Source organism: Pseudophryne corroboree, chromosome 1, assembly GCF_028390025.1.
Source record: "Pseudophryne corroboree isolate aPseCor3 chromosome 1, aPseCor3.hap2, whole genome shotgun sequence".
NCBI classification, from domain to species: Eukaryota; Metazoa; Chordata; class Amphibia; order Anura; family Myobatrachidae; genus Pseudophryne; species Pseudophryne corroboree.
Genome location: NC_086444.1, coordinates 150037287 through 150049856, shown reverse-complemented (window position 1 = coordinate 150049856; position 12570 = coordinate 150037287). Strand labels below are relative to the sequence as shown.

The 12570-nt window shown below is 45.0% G+C and overlaps 2 protein-coding genes across 7 annotated transcripts in view; one reads left to right on the top strand and one right to left on the bottom strand.

Moving 5' to 3' along the window:
* The window catches only part of ARSB (arylsulfatase B), a 320071-nt gene that overhangs the window by 31597 nt on the left and 275904 nt on the right, over positions 1–12570 (bottom strand). The gene's annotated exons all lie outside the window — the stretch shown is intronic.
* Positions 1–12570, top strand: part of LOC135057856 (uncharacterized) — a 263586-nt gene that overhangs the window by 10149 nt on the left and 240867 nt on the right. Inside the window, exon 2 of one of the 3 annotated variants that reach the window (XR_010244430.1) lies at positions 2302–2729. The exons of the other annotated variants lie outside the window; for them this stretch is intronic. The gene's annotated coding sequence lies outside the window, so the exon portion shown is untranslated. Of the gene's footprint in view, positions 1–2301; positions 2730–12570 lie in introns of those variants that run through there. 3 annotated transcript variants of the gene reach the window in all.

Here is a 12570-nt window from a genome sequence, read left to right as displayed (position 1 = left end):
CAACATGCCCAGGGCCGTAAAAAAAGCATCAACACTTTTAAGCGACGGACAGTCAGGCTGCAACCCATATGCCCAGACCTGTGGGTCTCCTTGTAGCAAGGAAATCACTATGCCCACCCGCTGAATCTCCGACCCAGAAGACTGAGGCCTAAGTTGGAAATATAGCTTGCAGCTCTCCTTGAAACAAAAGAACTGCGAGCGATCTCCAGAAAAACGATCCGGGAGATTTACTTTCGGCTCCTTAACCCCTGAAGGTACTGCTGCTGCGGGAGCTCCGCCAGCGGCCTGCGAGGTGTGCATTTTAATGGACAAATCATTAAATTGTCGAGTCAGGAATGCACCTGATCGACCACCTGTTGCAAAGTATTTTGAGGGGTATGCTCCATATTCCCACAAAATTTCAACAGGAGTATTTGGCTGCTGAATATGTTATGCACACCAGTGCCAGCAGGAATGTACTGGTGTCTGAATGGAGAGGGATGCAAAACAAATGAACTCACAGACAGACTGGGGAATATGATATTACATACACAGAAGGTGATAGGGTAACAAAATAAACACAAAGTGAACAGAGAAGCCCAAAGGCTAAGAAACTGGGTGTCTCCCTAGTATTAGGAATGCTCAGATGGAAAGAAGCGAGATGTTGTGATTTAATACGTAGAGAACCCGAAATGCTGTTGCTAAGGGCAACAGCAAAACCCTAAAGGGTTACCAACGGGTGTGGCAGTAAACTCCTTGGTCAGAGATGGAATAATAGACACAAGGAGAGTCTCCACAATCCTAGTCCTCACTTGCAGTGCACTGGTTCAGTTTACTGCCACTAAACTGACACCTGAACACCTTGCACAGTGAGAAAGGATTTTGGCAGGCAAGTCTGAGAATACAGCCGCAAACTTGCTAGGTTCACAGAGTAACAAAAGAACCCCAGCAGGTTAAACGACTGACTCCAGTCTTACTGCTAGGTCTGGATTGGCAGAGTGTAATACCAAATCCCAAGGCCTATTTGCAGTAAGCAACAAACAAATACAAAGTTTACACAGTACTAGCTAGCTTTCAGGAACTGACTAACCAACAAAGATTCAGCAGCATCTGCCTAACCTGAGAAGAGGGTTTATATAGCAGGTGCTGTCCACGCCCCACTCAGACCTCACAGACTGTGAGCACAAAAACCAGCACCGGATCCCCTGCCGTGCAGAGCCTGTAACCACTGCACAGCAAAAGACCCGAACCGGAGTATAAGCTACACTCAGGTTACTCCGCTAGCACTTGTCTCCCGGTTGCCATGACGACGTGGCAGCACAGAGCAGGAGACCCTAACAATAACCCCTTGTTCCATAATTTTCAGCAGAAAAAGGAGTTACTGTACAACTGCTTCCTGCTGCTTACCAAAAGGGTACCCGCAAATATTTCTCATATGGTTTCTTTGATTTTGGCGTTCACGGCATCCCCATAGCCTGTTATGGTACTGCTTTTATTGCATGTAGTATGTGTTTTTCAAGCTTTTCTCGTTGACTTTGGACACAGTGCATCTAGCAACGCATTTCTCTACTGAAGAATAAATTAAAAGTATGGCATGAAGCCCGATAACCACTAGATCAAAGTTGATGCACATTTTAAGTCCTTTGAAGAGGAACACTCCTAAAGAAATATACCTCAACCCAATATATCACTTTGATCTTCTTCTGCAAAAGTCTCATTCTTTTTCTGCAAAACAAGGATGTGCCTACTCTATACTTAGCAAGTAATGGCCTTGCTCAAATCCACACCTTCCACCAGCCAATGATTACTTTAACTTCTGCAAAGGCCTTCATCTTCTTCCGCAAACGCATGCCCTTTGGGGGAAATCTAGGGACGCTTAAAGAACTGAAAAACACAGTGCCACCAAACAGGATTTTGTGGCTCGGACATTTTGCCGTTTCTAGTCCATGAACTTCTCAATGGGTTGGAGGTATGTTGACCTGCTCTACGTCGGAAACTAGTGTGTGATAGTAACAGATAGGAGAGCAGCACTCATCTATGAAAGCCCATCCTGGGTGATGGCTAGTCTTGAGGAAACCCAGGTTAGTAGATCTCTTTAACCCAAACTTTGAGAGCGATATCCAAGTCTGCATTTCATGCTAATGTTTAATTCCAATGCTACATTTCTTTACTTCAGAAACAAATGTGATCAAGATAATATAGATTTTTTTTTAAATGCGATATCTTATTATTATTATTATTATTATTATTATTATTATTATATGAAAAAGAGCGTTTAACTATGCACATAAAATATATATTTTTTATGCTTTTGTTTTTTAGATATAAGCAAAAGTTCCAGCATAAAACAAGTATTGATTGCAAACAGTAAAACGGGGTTAAAAGATGGAAAAGAAAGATAATAGTCCAAGAATTGCTTAGATCAAACCACTGCACGTTTAACATTCCCAGTGGCTGCTCCACAGAGGTGATCACGTGCGCCCGCATTTGAGCATTTGTTTTTCTCCAGATTGCCATTTTCAGGATAATTTGAGAACCTTTCTACAGTCACGCAGTTATCTCCCGCTAACTAACTACATCTCAACTGAGGTAATGAATTATAGAACAAACGGGAGATATTTTTCCCTTTTTTTAGCCATCTAACTAAAGAGACATTTTGTGACCTTTGAAACTTTATGGTTATAATGAATTTTATGCTGTGCCCTGTGACTGTCTATAACTTTATTGAAATAAATAAAAAGTGAAGAATAGAACTGACCTTCATCTTTTAAGAGGTAATTGGATCCTGCTTGTGAGGGATTGATGAGGCTTTAGCCATTATTCCAGGCTCAGTGAAATTGTTCCCATTATAAAGAAATATATGAAAACAGACAATTTCACCCTAAGTAATTATGATGCACAGCTTAGTACTTCTGTTAAATCACAGCTGAAGACATTTTAGTGAAGGGACAAACATAGTATATAATTTCCCTTATGGATTACTGTCAGATGCTTCATAACAACATGTCTGCATGAGACTGGGTGGGTCCACAATGTGGTCAATGGGAAATTCGGGCTAAAGGTCTCATTTCGTGGTCAGGCTTAACTAGCAGCTGTACAGAACTTGTTCTCTTTGAAGAACAAGGCGATGAAGAGACGTATGTATGTTGCTGTTTAGTATGATACACGCCTTTATCAACGTGCATTTCTAACATGTGTTGTATGATGACCTGTCAATGTCACCCTCAGAGGATTCCCACAATAGATTTGTATCTCGGGAGGAGACGCAATTATTTGCACACCATTGTCTTCATTTTACGCAAACGAAAAAATAATTGGTCCTATAGTAACGCAAGTAGATAGCTTTCATGCCTGGCATCATGTTACTATGAGGTGTGTTTGCTTCATGTTTAACCGTATGCATTTTCAATGTAAAACGTGTTAATATGCTATGCCACAGACATGGATGAAGCAGAAAACAAGATTTTAATACCTACCGGTAAATTCTTTTCTCCTAGTCCGTAGAGGATGCTGGGGTCCACTTCAGTACCATGGGGTATAGACGGTTCCGCAGGAGCCATGGGCACTTTAAGACTTTTTCAGAGTGTGAATTGGCTCCTCCCTCTATGCCCCTCCTCCAGACCTCAGTAGAGGAACTGTGCCCAGGGAGACGGACATTTTGAGGAAAGGATTTACTTTTTTAGTTAATGGTGAGATTTATACCAGCTCACACTTCAACCATGCCGCACACATGATAGTCAACAAAATACATGCCAACGGCATGAACATTACAGCAACCTTGCTGAAAACATTTTTAACAAATTAACAACTGCAGGCAAAGTACGCACTGGGTTGGGTGCCCAGCATCCTCTACGGACTAGGAGAAAAGGATTTACCGGTAGGTATTAAAATCCTGTTTTCTCATACGTCCTAGAGGATGCTGGGGTCCACTTCAGTACCATGGGATTATACCAAAGCTCCAGTACGGGCGGGAAAGTGCGGATGACCCTGCAGCACCGATTGACCAAACTGTAGGTCCCCATCGGCCAAGGTGTCAAACTTGTAAAACTTAGCAAACGTGTTTGCCCCTGACCAATTAGCTGCTCGGCAAAGTTGTAATACCGAGACCCCCCGGGCAGCCGCCCAGGATGAGCCCACCTTTCTAGTAGAATTGTCAGTCACCGAATTCGGTAACGGCAATCCTGCCGTAGAATAAGCATGCTGAATCGAACCTCTAATCCAGCGCGCAATAGTCTGCTTAGAAGCAGGACACCCAATCTTGTTGGGAGCATACAGGACAAACAGAGCCTCTGTTTTCCTTATCCGAGCCGTTCTTGCGACATAGATTCTCAAAGCCCTGACCACATCTAGGGACTTTGAATCAGCAATGGTGTCAGTAGCCACTGGCACCACAATAGGTTGGTTTATATGGAAAGAAGAAACCACCTTTGGAAGAAATTGTTGACGAGTTCGTCACTCAGCCCTATCTTCATGGAAAACCAAGTAAGGGCTCTTGTGAGACAAGGCCCCTAACTCAGACACCCTTTTTGCGGATGCCAAGGCCAACAGCATGACCACTTTCCAAGTGAGAAATTTCAACTATTTCTCCTGGAGAGGTTCAAACCAATCCGATTGAAGGAATCGTAACACCACGTTAAGATCCCATGGTGCCACAGGAGGCACAAATGGAGGTTGGATGTGTAGCACCCCTTTCACGAATGTCTGAACTTCTGGAAGGGTGGCCAATTGTTTCTGAAAGAAAATGGACAAAGCCGAAATGTGGACCTTGATTGAACCCAATCGAAGGCCCGCATCCACACCCGCCAGGAGAAAATGGAGAAAACGTCCTAACTGAAATTCTTCCGTTGGAGCCTTCTTGGTTTCCCACCAAGACACATATTTTCTCCAAATACGGTGGTAATGTTTAGACGTTACTCCTTTCCTGGCCTGAATAAGAGTGGGAATGACTTCTTTGGGAATACCCTTTCGGGCTAGGATCCGGCGCTCAACAGCCATGCCGTCAAACATAGCCACGGTAAATCTTGATACACGCACGGACCCTGCTGTAGCAGGTCCTCGCGAAGAGGAAGAAGCCGAGGATCTATTATCAACTGTTGAAGATCTGGATACCAAGACCTCCTTGGCCAGTCTGGGGCAATGAGGATCACTCAAACTCCTGTTCTCCTTATGATTTTTAGAACTTTTGGTATCAGTGGAAGTGGAGGAAAGACATATACCGACCGGAACACCCACTGGGTCACTAGTGCATCCACTGCTATTGCTTGAGGGTCTCTCGACCTGGAACAATATCTCTGAAGCTTCTTGTTGAGACGAGATGCCATCATGTCTACTTGAGGAACTCCCCAAAGACCTGTCACATGTACGAAGACTTCTTGGTGGAGGCCCCATTCTCCTGGATGGAGATCGTGTCTGCTGAGGAAGTCTGCTTCCCAATTGTCCACTCCCGGAATGAAAATTGGCGACAGAGCTTTTGCATGTCTTTCTGCCCAGAGGAGGATCTTTGACACCTCTGCCATTGCCGCTCTGTTTTTCGTTCCGCCCTGACGGTTTATGTACGCGACTGCTGTTACATTGTCCGAATGGATCTGTACGGGGTGATCTTGAAGAAGATGCACCGCTTGTAGAAGCCCATTGTAATTGGCTCTCAACTCCAGAACGTTCATGTGAAGACAAGTTTCTTGACTTGACCATCTTCCTTGGAAGGTCTCCCCCTGCGTGACTGCTCCCCAGCCTCGTTGACTTGCATCCGTGGTCACCAGGATCCAGTCTTGAATCCCGAACCTGCGTCCCTCTAGGAGGTGAGAACTGTGTAGCCACCACAGGAGCGAAATTCTGGCTTTGGATGACAGGATTATCCTCTGATGTGTAGATGGGATCTGGACTACTTGTCCAATAGGTCCCACTGGAATACTCTGGCATGGAATCGGCCAAACTGTATGGCCTCGTAGGCCGCTACCATCTTTCCCAACAACCGAATGCATTGATGAATCGACAATCTTGTTGGTTTCAGAATTTGTTTGACCATTCTCTGGATTTCCAGAGCCTTTTCTACTGGAAGAAATACCATCTGTACTTCTGTGTCCAGTATCATCCCGAGAAAGGACAATCTTGTCGTTGGTTTCAATTGTCACTTTGGAAATTTATGATCCAACCGTGTTGTTGAAGTATTGTCAGGGAGAGTGCAATGTTCTGCACCAACCTTTCTCTGGACCTCGCTTTTATCAGGAGATCGTCCAGGTAAGGAATTATATTGACTCCTTGCTGTCGAAGGAGGACCATCATCTCCGCCATCACCTTTGTGAATACCCTCGGTGCTGTGGAGAGTCCGAACAGCAACGTTTGAAACTGGTAATGACAATCCTGTACTGCGAATCTCAGATAAGCTTGATGCGGAGGATAAAGGGAACATGTAAGTAGGCATCTTTTATGTCCCCTGAAATTATGAATTCCCCCTCCTCCAGACTGGAAATCACTGCCCTTAGAGATTCCATCTTGAACTTGAACCTTTGCAGGTAGAGATTCATATTTTTCAGGTTTAGAAATGGTCTGACCGAGCCATCCGGCTTCGGAACTACAAATAGGCTAGAATAAAAACCTTTCTCTTTGTTGAGACAAGGGAACCAGGACAATGACTTGATCCTGACACAATCACTGTATTGCTGCTGCTACCACTTCCCTACCCGGGACAGAAAGTGGTAAGGTCGATTCGAAAATACGGCCTGGGGAAATGTCATGAAACTCCAGTTTATACCCGTGGGACTCTTATTTGTACAGCCCACGTGTCTAGGCCAGATTGAACCCAGAACTGACTGAAGAGTTTCAGACGTGTCCCCACCTGAGCGGACACCCGCAAGGGAGCCCCAGAGTCATGCTGAAGATTTGGCATAAGCAGAGGTTGATTTCTGCTCCTGTGAGACACTGTGGACTTTATTTCCTTTTCCCCTTCCTTTACCCACAAAGAAAGGGGGCCTTTACCCTTTTTGTATTTATTGGGTCGAAAAGACTGCATCTGAGAGTGATGTGTCTTTTACGCCGGCGCAGGAGCATTAGGCAACAATGTCGACTTACCTGTGATAGCCACAGAAACTAAAGCATCCAGCCCATCTCCAAATAAGGCCTCACCTTTATACGGGAGAGCCTTCATATTCCTTTTGGAGTCTGCGTCAGCATTCCATTGGCTAATCCACAACGCCGCCGGAAGTACTGTCTGATCGCTCCCAGTTACGGATGACAGAGGAGACCGGGAGGACTATATTATGTTAGAGGACATTGGGACAGGAATTTCCCCTTTTATGTGATGGACATTAGAGTGAAGATATTTCCTGTGACGTCATGTGTGTTCTAGTGGCGGGAAAATAGAGTGTAATTTCACCTAATTAGAAGGGGTATAAATATAGGAGGTCTAGTTTTACTCACCATGCTTCTGATGAAGGACCTGGCGTCCGAAAAGCTTTAGGCTGCTGGTGAGAATATTCAGAGGGAGGGCTCCATTTGGTCCACGAATTACCGGAGGAGGCGTAGGAATCCCGGGCTTTCAGTCTCTTATCCCTATTCGATCTGGGACGGGTAATAAAGTGGAATTTCGAGCTTCTGTGATCCCTAACCACTATTTGTGGTGATATGCTTGTTTACTGTGTTTTTATTGTGAGTCTAATGTAATAAAATTAATTCTGTTCATTTGTTCAGACAATATTGCAATAGATCCTTTCTTTTTCTTATTTTGAGATTGGGAAACCATTTGGAATTTATATATATGGAAATCTCTATGACTTATGGATAAGAACTATTCTGCTTCATGACAGAAGGATTTGGATTCCCTTCATTTTCCAAGCTTATTGGAGTAAGAACTCTCAGTTATTTTTAAAAGTGATATGCGCCATTGTGAGATTAATATTGTTTAGGCCTGAGTAGTGTCCCATTGGCCACATCAATAGATTACCTCACGAACTGCCGGCTCCTTAAGTGAAGCCATTCCAGGCGCAGGGAGAAACACCTTTTTTCTTTTACCGTGACAGGGCCCTGTCTAAAATGTGGGGTGACTCCCTCCTTTTGGAAAAAGGTAAGCTGCCTGAATTCCTTTTGGGAATCTGAAATTTCTTTTCAGATTAAACCCGACTCCCTCCAAGAGACTGTTCAACCCATGAGGTGGAGGGAAAGTTACATTACTTCTTTATTAAAGTAAACCCTCCTCTGTGGTAAAAGAGGGGACTTTGTAACCTCTAACACCTCCTTTATAGCTAAAACATGGTTTGAATGCTTTTCGCTAACTTAGGACCTATTCCCCTGGAATCACTAGTGTCGACACAGGAATCAGAGTCTGTGTCGGTATCAGTTTGTACCACTTGTGCAAATGTGTTTGTGACCCAGAGGGGTCCCCTGTGGATGAAAGGCAGAACTATTAAAAATCACATCTTCAACAGATTATTTTCAGTTTTCTGCATGAGATTCAGTCCAACCTCTTACTGATATGATTCACACTATCACGTAGACCTTAACCCAGTCAGGCTCTTGGTGTCATATTACAACTCTGTGTCCCTATCATGGCTCCCACAGATGATGAGCTCCCTGCCTCAGACATGTCACACACGTGCACAATCACACCACAGACACTCCGGGCTTATAGGGGACAGACCCACAGTAAAATCTGTCAGAGGGACACAGAAATGAATTGCCAGTCCACAACTCAGCGCTTAAATAAAAAATCCCTGTGTCGTGTACCTTGTACACAGAGACTTTCCTCTCTCTCTCTCTCTCTCTCTCTCTCTATATATATATATATATATATATATATATATATACATATATTGCCAATATCACAATATGCACTTTCCCCCCCTCTTTGTACTCTGATACTAAAACAGAAACTGAGAGGAGGATTAGCGTTTCTTCCCCTGCTTTTTGCTGGAAGAAAATGGCGCTGAGCAGTGTGCTGGCTGACTGAGGAGGAAGCCCCGCCCCCGTAATGGCGTGTTTCTCCTCAGAATTTTTCACACAATTTTTTATACTGGCGGGGGCTAGGACTGTGCCTCAGCATCTTATGTCACCTTTTAGCCAGTTTAGAGTAGGTTTCATGCTGCCCAGGGCGCCCCCCTCCGCGCCCTGCAGTGCCTGTGTAATGGGTTGCATGGTCGCGCAGCGTTCTTGCCCGCTGCACGGTACCTTTTAGCCGTCACGATGACTGAAGATCCTCTCTTCTGTACACTCACCTGTCTTCTGGCTGTAAGGGGGGTGACGGCGTGCTGTGGGAGTGAGCGCATAGCTGCAGCTAGTGTTCAGTACCCTTCAGGAGCTAATGGTGTCCTGTCAACAAGAAGCAGAGCCATGAAACTATTCAGGAAGTTGGTTCCTACTTCTTCCCCCCAAGTCCCACGAAGCAGGGAGACTGTTGCCAGCAGCCTTACTGAAAATAAAAAACCTAACATAAAGTCTTTTTAGTGAAACTCAGTAGAGCTCCACTAGAGTGCGACCAGTGTGCCTGGGCACATTTTCTAAACTGAGGTCTGGAGGAGGGGCATAAAGGGAGGAGCCAGTTCACACTCTGAAAAAGTCTTAAAGTGCCCATGGCTCCTGCGGAACCGTCTATACCCCATGGTACTGAAGTGGACCCCAGCATCCTCTAGGACGTATGAGAAAGAAAGAAGTAATAATGCCACTGTATAGGTCATTGGTACAGACTCATCTACAATACTGTGATCAATTCTGGAGGCCATATCTTCAGAAGGATATTAATACATTAGAGACTGCTCAAAGAAGGGCAACTAAAATGGTGCATGGCCTACATCACAAAACATACCCAGAAAGACTAAAAAATCTCAATATGTATAGTTTGGAGCAGAGAAGGGAAAGGGGGGACATGATAGAAACTTTCAAATATATCAAGAGTTTTAACAAAGTCCAGGAGGGAAACATTCTCCAAATGAAGAGAAGCAATAGGACACGAGGACATGCACTGAGACTGGAGGGGGGGAGGTTCAGGGGAAATTTGAGGAAAGATTACTGCACAGAAAGAGTAGCGGACAAGTGGAATAGCCTCCCATCTGAGGTGGTAGAGGCTAAGACGATAGAGCAATTTAAACATGCATGGAATAGATATAAGGATATCCTTACAAAGAAATAAAGATAAAATGTATTTATTTATTTAACAGTTTCTTATATAGCGCAGCAAATTCCGTTGGGCTTTACAATTGGATAATAAGGTCTGAGGTAAAAATATGCTACAAAAGGGGCAGACTACTGTAGCTGGGACAAGTGGTTCTTATCTGCTATCAAATTCTATTTTTCTATGATGTCTCTATTCTAAGGTCAATGCGCAAGTTCTTGGCTTGGCTTAAAGCAGCATCATGTGATCGAGCCAGCATAGGGGTATATTCAATTCGGGTCGGATCCATCCCGACATGCATTTGTCGGAATGGATCCGACAACCCCTATTCAATCTCATCTCAATTCCACTTTTTCAAGTCGAAATTGAGATGAGGGACCCAGAGGAGGAGAGGGGGGAGGGGGGGGGGGGGAGCCGCGGGGAGACCAGCGGGGACAGCCACGGGTAGACGGAGGAGATCACCGCCTGATCTCACGGCAGTGTCCACCCGACTCCAGCAAAGATGACCTCACTTGCTGGACCCGGGTGGACGCTGCCGTGAGCGGCGCACCTGTGAGACATCCTGCTGCAGCGCTGTGCTGTAGTGCTGATCTCCCCTGTATGCCCGCAGCTGTCCCCCGTCTCCCTGCGGCTCTCACCCCTCTCCTCCTCTGGGTCCCACATCTCAATCCGACATTTTTTTATGTCGGACTGAGATGGTCGGAAACGGGGCCAAATCCTGTCGAATTTGGCCCCGTTTCACTCAAAAGTACGTGAGTCGGCAGCTATACCGCCCATTCATGTACTATTCGACAAGTCGAATTCCCAGACTTGTTGAATAAAACAGCTGGGATTGAATAGGTGGAATCACTATTCGACCGTAAAAAGTCGAAAACTGCCGTCTTTTCGACAGACTGCAGTTTTCAACCCTAATTGAATATACCCCATAGTCTATTGTGCTTTACAATTGGGAACAAATCAGTAATGAAACTTGGCTGTGTAATAACAGACAGATAAAAAGGTAAAAGGTCACTGCTTGCAAGCTTACAATCTATAGAAAAAGAGAACTTTTCTGTTTAAACACAAACAGAATTGTATATGTTCTGATTATTGCTGGCCCCTGATTCCTAGCAAAATAAGTAGTCCTTTGTTAGGAATGTGTTATTTCATATTAAACAATATCTCATTATCTCACCCCTGTACAACTAACAGAGGGGAATGTTATATTATCTTGCACAAACTTGTCTCACAGCTGGATGAGGTGAAACACTGCAAAGCCTTTTTGTTCCACAATTATTTGTGTAACTGAATAAAGTTGTCAATTTAAGCCTTTTAACTGTAGCAATTAGCAGTTTAATTTATGAAGTGCTAACTTTCTGCATTGATGTAATAGCAGGAGATAAAAGAAATAAAACCATGATAATGTAATGACAGATGCTGATACAGAGCTGATACAAGTAGAAGTTAAAATAACAAAATACTGGAATATTTTTATAACTAGATCTTTACACGCCCACGTGTAAAAATATCACAGTATAATAAAATTTCAAAACGTTCAGAGATACAACAGGTAACAAACAGCCTGTGCTAGTGGTGCTGAGAAGGGGCAGGGGTACTGAATGCCTGGGCCGGGTCCACTGCCCCCTCCCCTCCCCAGAGAATACCTATACTTAAGGCCGGCGCCATCTTCCCAGTGATATCTTCAGGAAGATGGCGCCTGCACATTGAAAGTAAAGACATTGGCACTGTGTCTTTGTTCTCTAGTGCACATGTGCCATCTTCCCAAATATAGATTGTAAGCTTGCGAGCAGGGCCTTCCTACCTCTATGTCTGTTTTTATCCAGTGTTGTTCTATTACTGTTGTTCCAATTGTAACGCGCAACATAATAACGGAATATGCTGCACTATATAAGAAACTATTAATAATAATAATCACTGGGAAGATGGTGCCGACCGAGAAGGAGTGACACGCTTTCCAAAAGCAGTGTATGAAGCGGGTGCCCTCCCCAGTGGCCAGTTTTATGATTTAGAGAGGGGAAAGAGGGAAGGAAGGACCTCCGGAGGGCAGGGCCGGATTAACAATGGGGCGGATGGAGCTGCAGCTCCAGGCCCCCCATTGAAAATAGGCCCACAGCCACAGTGAAGGGACTCATATTTGCTGGCATTACAATGAGTCACACTGACTCATTGTATGCCGTTGCCAGCGCTGCACCCGCCGCACCACCACCACCACTGATTACAGAGTATGTATCAGTCACTCACTCATTGAATACGGAGACTCCTGGCCGGAGCGGGAGGAGGAGCCGATCGCGTCTCTTTTCCTGAGCGGCTCCGCCCCCAGCCTATTAGTTGTGCTGCTGTGCTGAGTGACGCGAGGGAGGGGGGAGGAGCAGCTCTCCCATTTACTTCGAGCTCCTCCCCCCAGTCAGTGCTGCTAAGTTATGAGGATGGGCCGGCCGGAGGGGGAGGAGGAGGAGCCACCCTCTCAGCTCCTCCCCTTTCCTGCTGTGAAT